Raw genomic sequence first — 21683 nt, 5'->3', positions numbered from 1 at the left:
CCAAAAAGTAGCCTTCTTGCACATCCTGTCAGGCAATTGACGGATAAGATATCATACTTGTTTTATCCACAATCGGGAGAACGGCTGCATAGTGTTCAAGTACAAGTGTGTTGACTTCTTTCTTCTGGGTTTTCAAATGTTGTTTCGGTTGAAAACGGTCAATTAGGGTTCTGTGCGGAGACGTAAAAAATTGAAACAGGGTTTATGTAGTCACAAAAGTGTTGCTCCTGTTCCACAGCATTTTAATTTTATATCATGGCGAAAAGTGTTCAGTTCAGAGTTACTGATTTTCATTAAAAGTTTAATTATTACGGAGGGTTACTCCTTTAAGTGTAAAAAGCAGAGAAAACGTAGAGTTTTTCAAATTATTGTGAAAAACTTTTTAATTTCAATTTCTGTACCCAAGTTCACTATATTTGTGTAACACAAGAATCTGGAGGTAAATTCCTTAACTATGAAAAACTGAAAAATGTACACTTATTGAAAACTCATTTGCACACACAATTTGCACTTTGAATTTAGTTGTGTTTTCGTGAACAAAATTTCGAAACTAAAAACAAAATTTTCATTTGTCAGAAAAAATAAAGAAAAAATGGCCTAATGTCAAAAAACCCAATCGAAATACAAACTGGCATGTTTGTTTTTAATGAACTGCGTTGTATTTTTCTTGTATTTCGTTAGTTTTTTTAAATATAGTTCAGATACTTACACCAGTACTGAAACTTTATTGGCTCCCTCAAGAAAAACTATAAGAGAAAATACAAGAAAAATACATAGGAAATAAAGTAGTATCATATAAGAGTTTGATTTGTTTGCACTAACAGCACCATTTTATTTGCAGGAGACTTTCACAGCTACAAAAATTAGGGCGGATTTACACAGATGTTTTGGTTGTGTTGCATTCATTAATTCATCTGTAGGGCGAAGTATCGAAAAATTTACATAAATGCTTTGGTTGCGTGTCTACGCTTTGACAACGCCATACAAAAAACAATGAAACGCCGTACGTTATCTTTGCTTTAAAGCGACCAACGCGTTTATATAATTTTGCCCTTATGCATTTGTGTAAACAGCCCTAGAAGTGAAAATTGTCTATGTTACATATGTGGCGCTTTATATTTTGACTCTAATTTAAATAAATTTTGATTTCCGTATGTTTCCGCATTGTTGCAGGCTACAAATCTTCTAGTATTCTTATTTCCGCGGAAATATATGCAACTATTTCATCTGTAAATAGTACAAAGTTTTATTAAACTATCAAATGCAACTCAGCTTGAAGTACTCTTACGTACCAACAATGCAACTCTAGACGTGAGATTTGCATCAGGTAAGCGAGGCTGTTTGTAGTTTTGACGTTTATCGCTTAGTTGACGCACTGGTATAGGTACCATTGTGAATGATGACTAAGTGTGATATCTTCTGTATAAACGTCAAAATTCCAAAGTGATTGGATCACCTGATTTGTAAATGACTATCGCTGTCTCATTCTGTATCTCTTTCTATCACCCGCTGAAGATAGGCGTCGCCATATTGAACAGCCTGTCAAAACGCTGAAAAGTAGTCATATTGAACAGGCTGTCAGGCAGTTGAAAGATAAGATAACACACTTAGTCATCATTCACAATGATAGGTACACTATGAACGGTTGTCGCGAATGGCCAGAGAATGGAAGAAAGGTTTTTTTTTGATCGCGGTTATTAAATTGAAGTACCATAAATCGCCCATTTGTGTTTCAAACAGATTTTCTTTTAAAAGTGTATACAGAAAATCAGACCACATATTTATTTTCATTTCGAAAATCTAGTTATTAGATAAAATATAGGCAGCCACTTAAGAAAACATTTTAAAATATATAAATAATGCAATATACCAGTCGTTTAAAAAAAATGTTTAAAACCACTATTGAGCTAATTATATAAGTAATCGAACAACGATCGAACAGGTGATCCAGGCTGTTTATTATTGTGAACGTTGGTTTTTTTTTTTTCAAACATTCGACACTCTAATGAATTCACAATGCTCATGGCGGAACGATACAAGGTGGCAGCATGGGACAGCTGATTATAAACTTTTTTTATTTGATTTGATACATCAACTTCCGGCGCAGTACGATTTTGACATTTGTCCATCGAATTTACAAAAACAAAGTACATCGAATTTTTATTTATGTTTGTAGGTATGTGACCATGCTGCCACCTTGTATCATTCCGCTATGACAATGCTGTTTACTATTGTGAACGTTTTTTTCAAACATTTGCACTTGTATGAATTCACAATGTTTTTGTGGTTTGATTGGCAAAGGGAATCATTGTTGAATGGCTAAATGGATATGGTGAATGGCAAGATCATTGTGAATTCATGATGGATGTGGTGAATGTTAGTGATGCTCGGCGCACCAGTGTACCAAGTATCATCAGTTATTTTTAAAAGAAATAGAGTACATAAGTGAGAGTACTTTCTAAAGTACTTTCACTGTAGTACTCCATGGAGCAATTGGCAACTCTGTTCGATCGTCATCGTGTCATGATCACTGTCGTTAAAAAACGAGCACCCTGCAAAAATTGTTGGATTACGTGTTCCATTTTCTTCATGTTGGGGTACTCTAACAATACTCCTTTGCAATGCGTTTGCGGACCACCATCAGCCGATCATTGCTCGTTTTTTAACGACAGTGATCACGACACGATGACGATCGAACAGAGTTGCCAAAAGTAAAATATTGCATGCAAATAACTACCCTGCAAAAATTGTTGGATTACGTGTTCCTTTTTCTTTATGTTGGAGTACTCTAAAAATACTCCTTTGCAATGCGTTTGCGGACCACCATCAGCCAATAATTGCTCGTTTTTAACGACCGTGATCACAACACGATGACGATGGAACAGAGTTTCCAAAAGTAAAATATTGAATACAAATAACTGATGATAAAATTTTACTATGGCAACTCTGATAAAATGCAACAGCGCACTGGTTTTATGTATACATACAATAACGAATTTACTTGCATATCCTCTTATTTGCAATCCTCTGCTAAGTTCGAATCACTAAACTGTTGAATAAATAACTCCAATATTGAATAATGAAAAAATGGCCTTTATTAAAGTACTTCACAATAACACTTATACTTTGCTACTCGCTGGCTTAATAACCAAACTGATTGATAACTCAAATGAAACTCTACTATTGGCCGCCAGATCGCGTGGTTAATCAAACTGATTGATAGCTCAACTCAAACTGAATTACAGCGCCTCTACATCTGTCACCTTTTATACTCTTTGGTTTCCTCGTTCGCATTTTTCTAGAATCTACTAGCAATGTCCATAAGCTCTCAAACTTCTCAGCTATAACTAAAATTGCACAATTTTATACATCTTTTAGGCGCTTCCGGAATCTACTAGTCCAGTAGCTCTCAAACTTCTCAGATATATGCATGTGTTAGTGCATTGACTCTCCGCTACTCGTATACGTACATGGTACATATGTGTAGACGCAATTATTTATTCGTTTATGTAGATACATAAAGATTGAATTATTGATGTGAATGTTTGTAGTTTACAGTCTCTCGCGCACACATAGGCGTATAAGTAAATGCATCTGTGTGTGACATCTCTCGGCTGCCTTATATATGTGTATACATGATTTGATTATTGACGTAAATATCGCTTAGCATCGCCTTAGCGATGGTACAGCTTAGTGATGCTAACATCCGTGACAATACTATAGTATAGAGAAATATTAGTTTCTTTATTCACGCAAATGCTAAATAACATAAGAATATTCGTAGTATAAAATATAAAAGTTGTATTGCCCCTCTTCATTTACTTTCATTTTAAATTAAATTCACTCCGATAATTCTTTCCGACACAATTCCTCTTTAGTACTTTGGCATATGATCCTCTGTGGGTGCTCCATGGAGTACTACAGTGAAAGTACTTTGGAAAGTACTCTCACGTATGTACTCTATGGAATACTCACAAACAAAGCGAGAGTGGGATCACCTACTCCTCTCCTAGGACATCGCAATGTTAATTGGAGCACATTTTTTGTATGAATACAGATTAGATTTGGAGCAGTCCTATACTCCAAAAGGAGTATTCCTTACATTATTTATAGAGTACTCGCGTTTTTTGAAGGAATGTCACTGTTGCAGCTGGAAATTTTAAAATACAATAGATTAAAGTTGGTCGAAAACTCTAAAGGCTTGAATAACACATTACCGAACTTAACTAACAGAAATCATTCCTTTTCAAAAAGTTCCAATAAAATGTTTAACCGATCATTGGGAAACCGGCGTTAAGCCCGAGTAGGTAGGATGATCAAACAAACGCATAATAGAGACGTAGTCAGACTGATATGACTCAACATATACATTTTTTTATACTCAGCTGAGCAGAGCTCACAGAGTATATTCATTTTGTTCGCATAACGGTTATCCGTAACGCCATAAACTAATCGAGATAGATATAGACTTCTATATATCAAAATGATCTAGGCGAAAAAAAAATTCATTTAGCCATGTTCATCCGTCCGTAAACACGATAACTTTTGTAAATTTTGACGTATCTTAATGAAATATGTTATGTAGGTTCCTGGGTACTCATCTCAGATCGCTATTTAAAATGAACGAAATCGGACTGTAACCACGCCCACTTTTTCGATATTGAAAATTTCGAAAAACTGAAAAAGTGCGATAATTCATTACCAAAGACGGATAAAGCGATGAAACTTGGTAGGTGGGTTGACCTTGTAACGCAGAATAGAAAATTAGTAAAATTTTGGACAATGGGAGTGGCACCGCCCAGTTTTAAAAGAAGGTAATTTAAAAGTTTTGCAAGCTGTAATTTGGCAGTCGTTGAAGATATTATGATGAAATTTGGTAGGAACGTTACTTCTATTAATATATGTATGTGTGCCAAAAAAAAAATTAACAAAATCGGATGACGAACACGTCCGCTTTAAAAAAAAATGTTAAAAGTCATATTTTAACAAAAAATTGAATATCTTTACAGTATATAAGTAAATTATGTCAACAATCAACTCCAGTAATGATATGGTGCAGGAAAATACAAAAATAAAAGCTCCACCCTTTTTCATTTAATTTGGCTAGAATACTTTTATTGCCATAAGTCGAACAAAAATTTACCAATCCTTGTGAAGTTTGGTAAGGGCATAGCTTCTTTGCCGGTAACTGTTTTCCGTGAAAATGGGCGAAATCGGTTAAAGCCACGCCCAGTTTTTATACACCGTCGTCCGTCTGTCCTTCCTCTTGACGATAACTGGAACAAAAATCGATATATCTTTACTAAACTTAGTTCACGTACTGATCTGAATGCACTTTATCTTGATATTAAAAATGGGCGAAATCCGACTATGACCACGCCCACTTTTCCGATATCGAAAATTTCGAAAAATGAAAAAAATACCATTATTCTATACCAAATACGAAAAAGGGATGAAACATGGTGATTGGATTGGTTTTTTGACGCAAAATATAACTTTGGAAAAAACTTTGTAAAATGGGTGTGACGCCCACCATATTAAGTAGAAGAAAATGAAAAAGTTCTGCAGGGCGAAACCAAAAACCTTTGGAACCATGGCAGGAATACTATTCGTGGTATTACATATATAAATAAATTAGCGGTACCCGACAGATGATGTTCTGGGTCACCCTGGCCCACATTTTTGTCGATATCTCGAAAACGCATTCATATATACAACTGGGGCCACTCCCTTTTAAAACCCACATTAATACCTCTAATTTGATACCCATATCGTACAAACACATTCTAGAGTCACCTCTGGTCCACCTTTATGGCGATATCTCGAAAAGGCGTCCACCTATAGAACTATGGCCCACTCCCTTTTAAAATACTCATTAACACCTTTCATTTGATCTCCAAAGCTCTCAGCTGAGTATGTAATGTTCGGTTACACCCGAACTTAGCCTTCCTTACTTGTTTTTGTTATATATCTTAACACTTCTTGTCATTTGAAACCAGCGTCATGTCTGCTACTTACCAATCGCCCATTATTAACGTGCGCGCCGGATCAATGGTACCGTTCTTTATCAACCATTAACAAATACGCCGATTTGGTTTGCCTATAACAATCGGTGCCCGTCCTGCACATGTCTGTATAGTACGTAAAATACTGCCAGCATCATGTATAAGCTGGAGACATTGGTGCTTTATCGGTAATCGTATCGGTAACCTTTTAACAGCTGATTCGACCAAACTTATGAAAATCAATGCAATCGATTATTGGTGCTGCTAAGGTCGTAACCGTATCGTAGCCAACCAATTGGGTTTTAGCCGGAGTCATTGGTGCCGTATGTCGTATCGCTGTATCCGTATCCCTAACGTAATCAGCTGTTTATCGTTACGACGGTAACCAAAACCCAATTGGTTGGCTACGATACGATTACGACCTTAGCGGCACCAATAATCGATTGCATTGATTTTCATAAGGTTGGTCGAATCAGCTGTTATAAGGTTACCGATACGGTTACCGATAAAGCTGGAGTCAATGGTGCCGTATGTCGTATCGCTGTATCCGTATCCCTAACGTAATCAGCTGTTTATCGTTACGACGGCAAACCAAAACCCAATTGGTGGCTACGATACGGTTACGACCTTAGCGGCACCAATAATCGATTGCATTGATTCTCATAAGATTGGTCGAATCAGCTGTTATAAGGTTACCGATACGGTTACCGATAAAGCACCAATGTCTCCAGCTTAAATCACCAATGTCTCCAGCTTTTGGTTTACCGTCGTAACGATAAACAGCTGATTACGTTAGGGATACGGATACAGCGATACGACTGTAACGTAACGTTACAATAACGTAACTCCCCCTGTATTTCCTTATTCACCTAAACCTGAACCTCCCTGTACTTATTTTGCTATAGCATAGCCAACAACCACTTCTTTTATAGCATATTCAACAACCAACTAAATTGCGAACCAATGAAACTCACAATAATGGTGCGTTGAATTCTCAACCAGTTTGCGTCACCACCCATATAAACACTGAATTTGCATTTTCGCAATTCAGTCCTCGCAGGTGAGCCAGCGGGAGTGGATGTCTTTTTAAAGACATATTTTTCCCTCCTGCTAGCTAGCTGAGTGGAAGGGGCGCCGTCATGGCGCGAGTCACCCTTCACTTAGGTAAGGACGACGGGGAGGATGCCTTGTGCTACTTTGCCCCCCGCGCCCTCCTAGGTGTTGAGTGGGCCGACGCCCTCATGGCCATTTAACCCCTCCCCCTCAGTTCTAGCTTAGGCTGGCTGAGTGGAAGGGGCGCTGTCATGGCGCGGGTCACCCTTCACTTAGGTAAGGACGACGGGGAGGATGCCTTGTGCTACTTTGCCCCCCGCGCCCTCCTAGGTATTGTGTGGCCCGATGCCTTAATGACCATACAACCCCTCCCCTCAGTCCTAGCTTTGGCTGGCTGAGTGGTAGGGGCGCCGTCATGGCGCGGGTCACCCTTCACTTAGGTAAGGACGACGGGGAGGATGCCTTGTGCTACTTGGCCCCCCGCGCCCTCCTAGGTGTTGAGCGGCCCGATGCCTTCATGACATTTCACCCTTTCCCGGCCGTGAGCCGATGCGTGCGCACAGGGGCTACCGCTGTGCCGTTAAGGTGCACTTCCCCTCCGCCCACGGGTCGACCCACGGTGTATCGGCTGGTACAACCCCGCCCCCCTTACGCACCTTATACTAGTGTGCAAGTAGGGAGGCGGGGGTGTCCAGCGGTGAAACCAGCACTAACGAGTCCTCGCAGTCTCTTCCGCAGGTGACTGACCCCGCGACTACCACAGCTGCCAAAGAAGAGCGACTAGAGATCCCGTTGCAGCCGACCGACCAATACCAGCCCGTTGGTACGCCTATCCGACCCCGCCCGGAACACGCAGCCGCTGTCCAGGTAAACCCCGTCGCCGGCCTATTTTCTCTCTCTCTCTCTGCTCTGGTACGCGCTCCGTAGCCCACCGCCGCTGCCGTCGCACCGTCGCCCCTCTGGTGCCACCGCTGCTACGACGACCGTTGGCCGTTCGCCATCCTACCGCCGTTAAGCCGCTGTATCCGTCCCGCCGCTGCTACGACGACCGTTGGCCGTTCGCCATCCTACCGCCGTTAAGCCGCTGCATCCGTCACGCCGCTGCTACGACGACCGTTGGCTGTTCGCCATCCTACCGCCGTTGAGCCGCTGTATCCGTCCCGCCGCTGCTACGACGACCGTTGGCCGTTCGCCATCCTACCGCCGTTGAGCCGCTGCATCCGTCACGCCGCTGCTACGACGACCGTTGGCCGCACGCCATCCTACCGCCGTTAAGCCGCTGCACCCGTCACGTCGCTGCTAAAACGACCGTTGGCCGCTCGCCATCCTACCGCCGTTAAGCCGCTGCATCACCGTCCATCCAGTTCGCTGGTGCCGTCACCTCGTCCATACCGCTACACCCATCCGTCCACTAATACTGTCCGCCATCCAGCCACTGCGCTCATACTACTGTACCAATCCGTCCGCTAATACTGTCCGCCGTCCGGCCGCCGCGCTGATCCCGCCGCTGCTCCCGGACAACCGTACCATCCCGCCCGCTACTGCACCGCCGCTAAACCAACGTACCGACCCCTCCGCTACTACTACGCCTATTAGCCACCGCCTCCATCTTTGCACGGAAAGCTGCTGTCCGCCTAATATCCCCAGCCGTGTGTGCGTGCGTTCGTAACACATAAATATCGTGTATTTATTCAGTAGGGGTTTGTGGGACCTTTACTCGACTCTGGATTGACAGAGTGTTACCCCAGCCTTAGACAAAACCCACCTCATAAATGGCGCCCGAGCAGGGACCCTCCTCCGCAGATGACCGTGGAAAAACAACTACAACCACCACCAACACTGCCGGGGCGGGTTCGACGAACGCACCGCTAGAAACAACACACACACACGCTCCGGAAGGCACGCTGCTGAACACCGACTCGCTCAATTGGATCTACCTACTTAGGAAGGAGAAGCTGATCGAGGAGTGTAAGGAACACCGAATCGACGTGGAAGGCCAAACCGTAGCCGAGCTGCGCCGCGCACTGAGTACTTACGTGCGAGCGAAACGCGCCAGGAAATCCAGTGAAGACCTGTTGAAAGAGCTGGAACGAGAAGTGAACGAGGAAGAGGGGAATCATCCTCACGCTGGATGGTCAGCCGCTAGAGGCCACCGTGACCAAGAGAGCACCCGAACTGGATACGCTATGCGCATTGACGAGCCGAGAACACCTGAGCGACGAACAAAACACGGAACTGGGAAACTTCCTGGCGCATCACCAAAAGCGGTTTGGAGAAATCATCGGACCAAGCACTGCAGCCGAGCATACGATTCGTCTCAAACACAACCGACCGCTGAAGCAACGATACTACCCCCGCAACCTGGCCATGCAACAAGTCATCAACGAAGAGGTAGACGAGCTATTAGCAGGAGGAAGGATAGAACCATCGCGAAGCGCGTACAGCTCGCCAATCGTGCTAGTCCGCAAAAAACAGGGCACGTGGAGGATGTGCATCGATTACCGTCAACTCAACGCCGCCAGCGAACCAGACGCTTACCCGTTGCCGCAAATTGGAGCCATTCTCGACCAGCTGAAAGAGGCGAAATTCATCTCGACCATTGACTTGAAGAACGGCTACTGGCAAATCCCGCTCGCCAGAGCATCCCGACCATACACCGCATTTACAGTTCCTGGCAGAGGGTTGTTCCAGTGGAAAGTCATGCAATTTGGCCTACACTCTGCTCCGGCTACCTTTCAACGCGCTCTGGATTCGATACTTGGACCCGAACTCCAACCAAAAGTTTTCGCCTACCTGGACGATATCATCGTATTGGGAGATACCTTCGCAGAACACTTGGCGATCTTGAGGGAAGTGTTCGAGCGCCTACAAAGACACAGGATGCAAGTAAACTTCGAAAAATGCAGCTTCGTCCAGCAACAACTCCATTACCTAGGACATATCATCAGTTCGAAAGGAATTCACACCGATCCAGCAAAAGTATCCGCTGTACAGGAGATGCCCGCACCGAAAACGCTCAAAGAGCTCCGCCGTTTTCTTGGACTCGCGTCATGGTACCGCCGCTTCGTGGCAGACTTCTCTACGCTCGCCGCGCCGCTTAACCAACTGCTGAAAAAGGGACAAGTCTGGAAATGGGAGGCGCAACAAAATCACGCTTTCAAAGCACTCAAGGATAAGCTCTCCAGCGTGCCAATACTTTGTTGTCCGGACTTCTCTCAACCGTTTTTTCTCCAGACCGACGCGAGCGGAGAGGGCCTGGGCGTCGTGCTCTATCAACGCCATTCCGACCACGAGAATGTAGTAGCCTACGCCAGCCGAAGCCTAACCCAGCTGGAAAAGCGATACTCGGCCACCGAACAAGAATGCCTCGCCGTGCTATGGGGTATCCGTAAGATGAGACCGTACCTGGAGGGGTATCACTTCACCGTCATCACAGACCACCACTCACTAAAATGGCTGCACTCACTCCAAAACCCCTCTGGACGTCTGGCAAGATGGGCACTGGAATTGCAACAATATAATTTCGAGATAGAATACCGAAAAGGAGCACAGAACGTGGTAGCCGACGCACTCTCCCGCTGCCCGCTACGACACGCCGATGACGACATTTTGTACACCATAACCAACGGAACAAACGACTGGCACGAGAGGAAAGCAAGACAGGTGCGGGAAAAACCCCAAGCACATCCAGATTACCAGATCGTCGATAACCGACTCTTCCGCCACATTTCCCCGAGAAATCAACTTTCGCGGTCACCGCAATGGAAGCTGTGCATCCCAGCCGACCGACGAAAGGACGTACTACAGGAAGTCCACGACGCCGCCGCCGCCGGACATCTCGGGGTGAAGAAGACGCTTAAGAGAGCACAACAGAACTATTACTGGCCCGGGATGTTCCGCGATGTCCTCAAACACGTACGGAAGTGTATCAGATGCGCAGAATACAAAGTCGAGCAAAGACGCCCAGCAGGATTGATGGCAACCATGCAATCATCACGACCGTGGGAAATAGTAACCGCTGACTTCGTAGGGCCACTACCCCGTTCCAAGCAAGGAAATACTTGCCTCCTCGTAATGGTGGACAAATTCTCTAAGTGGGTGGAGTTGATCCCAGTGCGCCAAGCGACAACGGCAAGCGTAATCAAAGCACTCCAAGAAAGAGTCATATACCGATTTGGCTGCCCGAAAACCCTCCTCACAGACAATGGCAAACAATTCGTCGGGAAGGCATTAGCAACGTTTTTGAACGACCACCGCATCGATCACAAGTTTACGGCAGCCTACGCCCCGCACGAAAACCCCACCGAGCGAACCAACCGAGTCGTGAAAACCATGATGGCTCAGCGATGCAAGGACGACCACCGCACCTGGGACCAGGAGATACCGCAAATAGCATTCGCGATAAACACGGCCAGCCACGAATCTACAACAGCATCAGCAGCAGAAATCAACTTCGGTAGAGACCTTACAGCACCGCAGCAAGTGCGCACGGAGGGAGCAGTACCAGCAGAGCCACCAACCGTACCACCGTCCATCACCAAGTTGTGGGACGAGATAAAAGGGCATCTAGCCAAAGCTTCAAAGCAACAGAAAAAACACTACGACTTACGCAGACGGCAATGGAAGCCACGTATAGGTGAGCAGGTGATGAAAAGGGACCACCCACTCTCATCCGCGGCAGACAAATTCGCCCAGAAGTTAGCACCAAAATTTTCCGGCCCGTACTTGGTGATGGAATACGTTTCGACGAACACGGTAAAATTAGGCCACCCGGAGCAACCAAAGCGGCAAAACGCACACGCACACTTGCAAGACTTAAAGCCGTACGAATCATAAACAACCCGTTTATCTCTCCATTCCAGGAACCAGACCATCCAACATGAGTCAAAAACACCGGCAACCCATACCACCGGACTCACCAAAACCAATACGGCCGTGGCACCCACCGTTTGAGGCAACATTATGGCCGGCAAACAAACCAAAGATACAACGCATACAACTTTTTCATGGGCCGCCAAGAAACCACCTAATGGCCATCCGGGAGAAGGAGTCGGCGACAGAGCCGCAAGAACGGCGCGGCCCCGAAACCAACGAAACAACAAAAACAGCGCAAAAAAAAAAAAAAAATTACCGGATCCCGAGGAATTTTTTAGAGAACTAAGGCTAAAACGCCCGGCCAACTAATCCAAGAAAACCTGGACATTCCGGTGGAAAGCACAGCGGGTGAGGGTAGAAGTGATAAATGACAAACACGCAAAGGTGTCACTCATGGGAACGAAACGAATCGTACCAATCGAATAAGGCACTGAAGAAGGAAGACGAGACCAATCAAAATTTTCTATTTTTATATATATATGCACCCTCTGTTAATTTTAAGAGAAAATGAAATGTGAATTATTTTTCAAATTACAAAAAAAAAAAAAAAAAAAATTAATTTTCATATATACATCTACATAACATCAAAAGGGAACGAGAGAAGTATGACAACGGATACAGTTCAGTACAACTCCACCCCCGACAAAAAAAAAAAAAAAAAATTTTTTTTTAATTAATTAGAATGATGTTTTTTGCAATTGAACCTGAAATAGTAACATTAACTCTGTTAGACTTAAGTAGAATGACTCTGTATATTTTTGGAAAAAATATTTTTTTTTAAATAAAGTGCTTCGCCCACACGCACACCGGCATAATACCTAGGCCATTCCTGGAGATCCACCTTTCCCCCACCGCAGCTTTCCGTCAACCGAAGTGGGAGGGGGACTGTAACGTAACGTTACAATAACGTAACTCCCCCTGTATTTCCTTATTCACTTAAACCTGAACCTCCCTGTACTTATTTTGCTATAGCATAGCCAACAACCACTTCTTTTATAGCATATTCAACAACCAACTAAATTGCGAACCAATGAAAATCACAATAATGGTGCGTTGAATTCTCAACCAGTTTGCGTCACCACCCATATAAACACTGAATTTGCATTTTCGCAATTCAGTCCTCGCAGGTGAGCCAGCGGGAGTGGATGTCTTTTTAAAGACATATTTTTCCCTCCTGCTAGCTAGCTGAGTGGAAGGGGCGCCGTCATGGCGCGAGTCACCCTTCACTTAGGTAAGGACGATGGGGAGGATGCCTTGTGCTACTTTGCCCCCGCGCCCTCCTAGGTGTTGAGTGGCCCGACGCCCTCATGGCCATTTAACCCCTCCCCCTCAGTTCTAGCTTAGGCTGGCTGAGTGGAAGGGGCGCTGTCATGGCGCGGGTCACCCTTCACTTAGGTAAGGACGACGGGGAGGATGCCTTGTGCTACTTTGCCCCCCGCGCCCTCCTAGGTATTGTGTGGCCCGATGCCTTAATGACCATACAACCCCTCCCCCTCAGTCCTAGCTTTGGCTGGCTGAGTGGTAGGGGCGCCGTCATGGCGCGGGTCACCCTTCACTTAGGTAAGGACGACGGGGAGGATGCCTTGTGCTACTTGGCCCCCCGCGCCCTCCTAGGTGTTGAGCGGCCCGATGCCTTCATGACATTTCACCCCTTCCCCTCAGCTCTGGTTTCGGCCGTGAGCCGATGCGTGCGCACAGGGGCTACCGCTGTGCCGTTAAGGTGCACTTCCCCTCCGCCCACGGGTCGACCCACGGTGTATCGGCGGGTACAACCCCGCCCCCCTTACGCACCTTCTACTAGTGTGCAAGTAGGGCGGCGGGGGTGTCCAGCGGTGAAACCAGCACTAACGAGTCCTCGCAGTCTCTTCCGCAGGTGACTGACCCCGCGACTACCACAGCTGCCGAAGAAGAGCGACTAGAGATCCCGTTGCAGCCGACCGACCAATACCAGCCCGTTGGTACGCCTATCCGACCCCGCCCGGAATACGCAGCCGCTGTCCAGGTAAACCCCGTCGCCGGCCTATTTTCTCTCTCTCTCTCTGCCCTGGTACGCGCTCCGTAGCCCACCGCCGCTGCCGTCGCACCGTCGCCCCTCTGGTGCCACCGCTGCTACGACGACCGTTGGCCGTTCGCCATCCTACCGCCGTTAAGCCGCTGTATCCGTCACGCCGCTGCTACGACGACCGTTGGCCGTTCGCCATCCTACCGCCGTTAAGCCGCTGCATCCGTCACGCCGCTGCTACGACGACCGTTGGCTGTTCGCCATCCTACCGCCGTTAAGCCGCTGCATCACCGTCCATCCAGTTCGCTGGTGCCGTCACCTCGTCCATACCGCTACACCCATCCGTCCACTAATACTGTCCGCCGTCCAGCCACTGCGCTCATACTACTGTACCAATCCGTCCGCTAATACTGTCCGCCGTCCGGCCGCCGCGCTGATCCCGCCGCTGCTCCCGGACAACCGTACCATCCCGCCCGCTACTGCACCGCCGCTAAACCACCGTACCGACCCCTCCGCTACTACTACGCCTATTAGCCACCGCCTCCATCTTTGCACGGAAAGCTGCTGTCCGCCTAATATCCCCAGCCGTGTGTGCGTGCGTTCGTAACACATAAATATCGTGTATTTATTCAGTAGGGGTTTGTGGGACCTTTACTCGACTCTGGATTGACTGAGTGTTACCCCAGCCTTAGACAAAACCCACCTCATACGACATACGGCACCAATGACTCCGGCTATAACAATGTCAGGCATTGGGAAACGTTCATCCGCATTTGTAGCTATGAATAAACGTTTTGGATCATTCAAATACATCGCCGCTTTAATCATTTTACAAAAACTGAAATGTGCATCAAAACCACCAATAACAGCGCCAACATCAGGATCCTTATGCAAACCCGTGGCTAAATAATCAGTCAATCTATTGGACATTACATCCGGACCCACGCCAATATGTCGTATGCCCACATTCTCAAGCTCCTCTGCTATACCGGCGGGGCCAATTATATAAACTTTTCTTTGGAAATTTCGTGATTTCAAAAAGGCGGCAGTGGAATGAGCTGTTGAGATTATTTGATCGATGGTAATATCTAAACCCATGCTACGTGACTTCTCTACAAATTATTCACGCGTTTTTGTCGAATTATTTGTACAAAGTAAAATACGTTTGCCCAACCATTTGAGTCGTTCCACAGTATCCACAGCTCCTTCGATTACATTGTTACCGAGCCAAATAACACCTAAGAAAAGGGAAGTATAATGAGAAGAAAAAAATTATGATCTGAGAAATAAATGAAGTGAAGGTAATTTTACATTTGGATGTTCCTCTGTAAAATTCTCAAATGAAATTAAGATAACCCGAGCCACTTGACCTCAAACAGTGATGAATAGACTTTTACTTTTGACTCTAATTTTTGTCACCAACCTCGTTGGAAGACACAACCAAAGTCTGGCGAAGTTATGATTGCAAGACATGTGTAATGTGTTGATTCTCTCTTCCTAGGCTAGGTTAGTTGGAGAGGCGTGAATGGGAGCTACCCACGATTCCACTCAGCAACCAGTACCATTAAGGTACTAGCCCTACCATCTCGGGAACGATTGGGTATGACCACATGAAACCTTCTAGGCCACCCCTCCCTCCCAAGCTCTAGATCCATGAGGAACTTGGTGTCACCAGAGCTTCTGTTGTTAAAGAACAGGATTCGCCACGGGTAGTTGAGGTTGACATTTGGCTTGGAAAAGCTATATATTGCGCTGGCAACCTCTTGAAAGGGGTTCGCCACACAACCACTTGAAACAATTTGGTATTTTAGTCACCTCTTACGACAGGCATACTTGCCACGGGTATATTCCAAGCCCCTAATCCGCTGGATCATCTACTGTCTGTCGGTGTCTTCGTAGGTTTACCTCGGGAACATAACACACAACAAGTATATACCCCTCTGTTCGCTGAACTTGACCATTTAGGAGGGATACGCCCAATTCCGTTATGAAGAGATTTCTTCACCAAAATACTAGTTATTGAAATTATACTCCGAAATACTCAAAGAATGCCCAATATGTGAAGATTGCCGAACGGTATAAACGCGACACCGGAACTCGTGAAAGAAAATCTACATAGTTTTTCTACTTACGACACCTTTTACAAAGAAACTGTTCGTACTAAATACTGAGTTTTCTCTAATTTTCACTTACCATCACAATCACTGATAACTGTATCGAAACTATCCAACCAATGGCGAACATCCTCCTTGGACAGCCCAATAAAATTTGTACAAGTTCCTTTATACATATTTCGCATTAAATTGCAGTACGAACTTTTGTTTATGTTACCTGGAATTTTTAATGTTTAAATAATCTTCAAAGTGTTGGTTTTTGCTATTGCAATCGCCTTCCAAGTCTCAAAACACTATGAATAGAGAATTATTGATGTTGGGAAATATATTTATACATAGTTATATATATGCAGTATTGGCTTGACCTTTTTACCCCTTTTTTGTTACGATGTTTGATAACGGCATTGGATTAGAAAATAAAAAGAATTTTCTTTTTTCTGTACTAAACGTAGGCAGGTCTCGATTCAGGGTGGGGTAGTCGTTTAGAATCAATAATGCATTCTAGCTGTGTTCCTAGAGAAAACAATGCTATTCGGTGGGAGGCGATAAATTTCCCGCCTGCTCTTGGTATTGATGATCCCATACCAAACTGAATCAAGTCAGCTAACACATACCATGAGCGTTTCTTAGAAGGTAGTGAGACAACAGTCCTCCCTGCAAACGAATTTCACTAGGTTGTGTCTGTTTGCGATTGATACGGTAGTGATGCTGCCCCAATAAAGGACAACACAACGACAACCCGTAAATCCTAAACTTGAACCTACCATCTCTTAAAAGTATTTTGAAACTATATTGCAACTAGGGCTGTGAACTGCATCCGGATTTTTCAACTATCCGGATAAACCGGATATTCGAATAACCGGATAGCTAAGCAAAAAATCCGGCTATGCGGATTCGTAAATGGAAAATCCGGATATCCGCTGTTCGGATACTGGAATATAAAAGTTGAATATCTGCATATCAGAATTAAACTAAGCAAACATCGAAAAATTATTCACAAAATATGTTTTAGATTATTAAATTAACGCCCCTTCAACAGCTTCTGAAAGGGTATTTTCAAGTGCTAGAAATGTAGTTAATCCCACACGAAATTGTTTGAGTCGGGAAATGATATCGGCACTTGTTTTCTTACACCAGAACAAGAAGAAAATGGTTTAACATCGTATTACATATTACTGAGTACGAGCCTTTTTTGTATTCACTGTTAACTGATTTAAATGCCCCACGAATTTATTGTTATTAATGTTAAATAAACATATATGGTACATCAATTTGTTGCTTTCACTGGACATCCAAAAATACGGTTATTAACCGGATCTTCATAAATCCAGATATCCGGATAGTTTCACAAACGAATATTAACCGGATACCCGTTCCGTCCGGATTTTATCTGTGTCAACGGATATCCGGATATTCGAATATGCGGATATTCCCAGCCCTAATTGCAAAAGTAGGCTTTATTCAAAACATAGGGCTATAAGAACATTTTATACTGCTTCCACTTGCAAATGTATGTTCGGAATTGGGTTTCCTGCTGATCTTAATTTATCCATTATTGGTGTGATATAAGAAATAAAAACGTTGCATTTGGATTATGCTCTACGGATGTTCAGAACGTTAATATGAGTCATATTGTTCAAGCTTAATGAAACAAAGACCGATTACAGTTAACCGGAGTAAGGATCTAAAGGATCAGGCAGCTGTTCAGGTATTAAAACACATTCTGCTGTATAAAATGGAATAAGACTCCCATTCTACTTCCGCTACGTAGTTTTTTCTTAAAAGCTGGGCTGACCACTAGTCCAGAAAAACTACGCTACCTTTCTAGCTTTTCAATAAAGTACCTACACTAGACCCTCCGACGATACAAACGTGTTTGCTGGCCAATTGCACGCCAATGACAGTAGTAATACAGCTTACCGTTTTCCAAAGTCCTTAACCCTCTTTAAAGATCGAAGCTTTCTTCACATGTTGTTATCGCAAAAAAACAAGCTCCCGTTGTCTGCTTTACGCACAGCAGCATCCAGCAACTGATTACATAGAAAAGGTAAACTTTAATGCGATATTAGAAATCAAGTCTAGTAACTCGCACTCAGCTGCAGTCTGTTTCATAGAAGCGACAAAAATGGCAATATGCCCTGGGATTCAAGGGGTTGTGTAGCGCAATATATAGCTTTTCCAACCCAATTGTCAACCTCACCTTCGAGCGGCGAATCCCGTTTCACTAACCGACGAGGCTCTGACGACGCGAAGCTCCTCATGGAACTTGGGGGTGGGGAGGGAGGGATGGCCTGAAAGTTTAATTTGGCCATATAAATCGTTCCCCAGATGGTCGGGCTAGCACCTTAATGGTGCTGTGTTACCGGAGCGTACCGGATCTGTGTCCGGCAAAGGATCATCACATCGATAACACTTCACAAAGCATTCGGGGAGTAACCTTATCGCTACAACAACAATATGCCCTAGCCATAAATATTGTAACGAATTTGCTGCAAATTCCTCTTATTTGCCCTTTTGCTAGGTTCGTATCGCTAAACTGTTGAATAAATAACTCCAATATTGAATAATGGAAAAATGGCCTTTATTAAAATACTTCACAATTACACTCAAACTTGCCGCTCCGCTGCTCGTATACGTACATATGTGTAGACGCAATTATTTATTCGTTTATGTAGATACATAATGATTGAATTATTGATGTGAATGTTTGTAGTTTACAGTCTCTCGCGCATACATAGGCGTATAAGTAAATGCATCTGTGTGTGCAATCTTTCGGCTGCCTTATATATGTGTATACATGATTTGATTATTGACGTAAATACTGCTTATCGTGGCTTTAGCATCGCCTTAGTGTTGGTATAACTTAGCGATGCTAATATCCGTGACACTGCCCTCCACCTAAGTCTGATCGTCCCGGTCAGACAAATCTCTCGATCTAAACGTTGCCAGCCTTTCCAAATGGAACACTTTCATTTTGGTTTGTGGTTTACCGATAGTTTGTATGCGGTACACTACATCGTTGATCCGTTTTACAACTTTGTATGGGCCTTCCCAATTACACTGCAATTTCGGGGACAAACCTTTTTTTCGTTGCGGGTTGTATAACAGCACCAAATCTCCTTCCTGAAAACCTTCTGAATTAATTGCTTTATCATATCTGGCTTTCATCTTGTCACTCATAATCTTTGTTCGTTGCCTTATCAGATCATGTATTTCTCTTAGCTCTTCTTCCAAATCACTAGTGGATTTCCTGACATTTCTCTCCGCATTGGCATCTATCCCAAACTTCAAATCAGCTGGCAGTCTAAGGTCATTGCCAAAAATTACTTTTGCAGGGGTTTGGCCCGTTGTCTCATGCATTGCTGATCGGTAAGCCATCAAGAATAATGGTATGCGGGTATCCCATTCTTTATGGTACTTGTCTACTACTTTCCTTAAGTGCTCCTCCAAGTTTCTATTGAATCGTTCTACCATACCATCGGATTGAGGATGCAATGCAGTTGTCCGTGTTTTTCGAATGCCCAATGACTTACACATTTCCTGGAACACAGCTGATTCGAAATTCCTGCCTTGGTCAGAATGTAACTCCATTGGAACACCATACCTTGCAACCCAATTGTTTATAAACACTTCTGCTACCGTTTCCGCTTCTTGATTTGGGATTGGGTATACCTCTGGCCATTTGCTGAAATAATCCATAACTACCAGTACATATTTGTTTCCGCCGTTTCTAGTAGGAAATGGACCGGCGACATCCATAGCGATCCTTTCAAATGGCGCACCTGAGTTATATTGCTTCATCTGGCCATGACTTCGTGTTCTGGGCCCTTTCGCTCTGCTGCAAACCTCGCAGTTCGCAATCCACTCAGTGACCGACTGACGGCAACCAACCCAATAGAATCTCTGTTTAATCTTCTCGAGCGTCTTCGTGATTCCAAGATGACCTCCGTGTTTAGGCCCAATGCCTAACTTTTACCTGATTGACGGCGCCCCTCCCTAATGTTTTAATAATATTTCCAGCCACCCACACTCACGCCTACATTTGTGTGCATGCATGCACATGCATGCGTTTCATACACATGCACGTGTGTGTGTGCAGGTTGTCAGCACCCATGCACGTATATGTGGGGGTGGTTGTATGTGTGGCCTTTCCCCTCCTTCACACCAGAGGACTTTTTCGCGGCTTAGCGGTTGTCCTCAACGGGATAACCGGTCTCTTTCTCGATCAACCGCCAAGCAGTTCACATCGCCCAGGATCATCACCGCCAGCATTTTGTACGTTAAGGTAACATTATACCTATTGTATATTTTTCTTTTCACTTTGGAATTAAACATTATTTTATAACGAGGAATTCCTCTTTGGCGTTCTTCTTTATTTATTCCGAGTGACCCATCCATTCCGAGATCGACCCGTGTGCGCCTACCCACTGCCGGTTTCAGACGCACCCAGGCCGAACATTGGTCCTTACTCCCCGAAAAAGGAACTAAAAGCACCTACAAATTACAGTCCACATATCAACCCGCACATCACATTTGCATACTAAACAATTTGTCAAAGGATTGCCGTAGCAGCCAAACACAACAGCGAGAAAAGTGGGATTATATTATACAAATACCGGAGCCACAGCACAAAGAGAAGTAAGTGTTATATTTCTTGCCATTTTTTTTTTTTTAAGTGTTATTGAAGAAAAATAAAGAAAATACCTGTGTTGTGCGCGAAATATTGAAATCGAGAAGAAGTGTAAAAAGTGAGATTATTTAGTGGGCACCATTTTTCCATTTTAAAAGTTAAACCACTTGATTTGTTAATTTATTTCAGTCCTTGTGATTATCTGGTCTATCCCCCCACCAGTGGTAAGGTTTTCCAGACACAACACAAGGAAGAGGGTAACCTAACCTCACTTTCCGCACCATACTAAATAGGTTTTTGTTGTGGTTTATTTGCACATCACACACACGAAATCAAGTTCAATTTAATTTAATTAATCCGGTGCTCACTTCACTTTTTAAACACTTTTTACACTTTTTTCTTGCGCTTAGATTCGTATATTGCACGCATTTTTTCACTTTCTCAAAAATACACCCATTATTTGTGGAGGTGGTGAGTGGTCCCCTTTTTGTTGTTGCCGCTGAGACAAAAAGTTTGTACATAATATCGTTTGCTATTTTTCACTGCTGTGACAAAAAGTCCAAAAATAAATCCTTTTTGTTGTCCCTGTTGTGACAAAAAAGTCAATAAAATAAACCCTTTTCGTTGTCGCTACCAAGACAAAAAGTCTGCAATAAACAAAATAAATAATAAACTCGAAGTTCAATAGTTTTTATTTAGGGCTGGGCAGGCATATTAACTCAGAAGAGTTCTATTTTTCTAATCGAAAATTTTCTCGTTAATAAACGTAAATAAAACAATGGAAACCTACATCCGTTTAGCAGAATCAATCGCAGAGTTTGATAAAGATTACAGCCTTATTCCGGAGAGCGACCATAGCAAACACACCCTTGCAATACAGCAGGAAGAGTTGCGGCTCTTGTGGAAGAAGGTAAAGTCTGCGTTTGATTCGCTATTGGGATCTGATGAGGTGTCAGCGGATGACGTTATGGCGATCAGAAAGAAGCAAAAGGCAGCATACGCAA

General features: G+C 44.1%; 1 pseudogene; it reads right to left on the bottom strand.

Annotated features, from left to right (window-relative positions):
* Positions 1–705: 705 nt before the first annotated feature.
* LOC137254138 (glycerol-3-phosphate phosphatase-like) lies at positions 706–16305 on the bottom strand (annotated as a pseudogene).
* Positions 16306–21683: the final 5378 nt, after the last annotated feature.

This window comes from Eurosta solidaginis, chromosome 5 (genome assembly GCF_040869045.1).
Source record: "Eurosta solidaginis isolate ZX-2024a chromosome 5, ASM4086904v1, whole genome shotgun sequence".
Lineage (NCBI taxonomy): Eukaryota > Metazoa > Arthropoda > Insecta > Diptera > Tephritidae > Eurosta > Eurosta solidaginis.
This window is presented reverse-complemented; position numbering and strand designations above follow the sequence as displayed.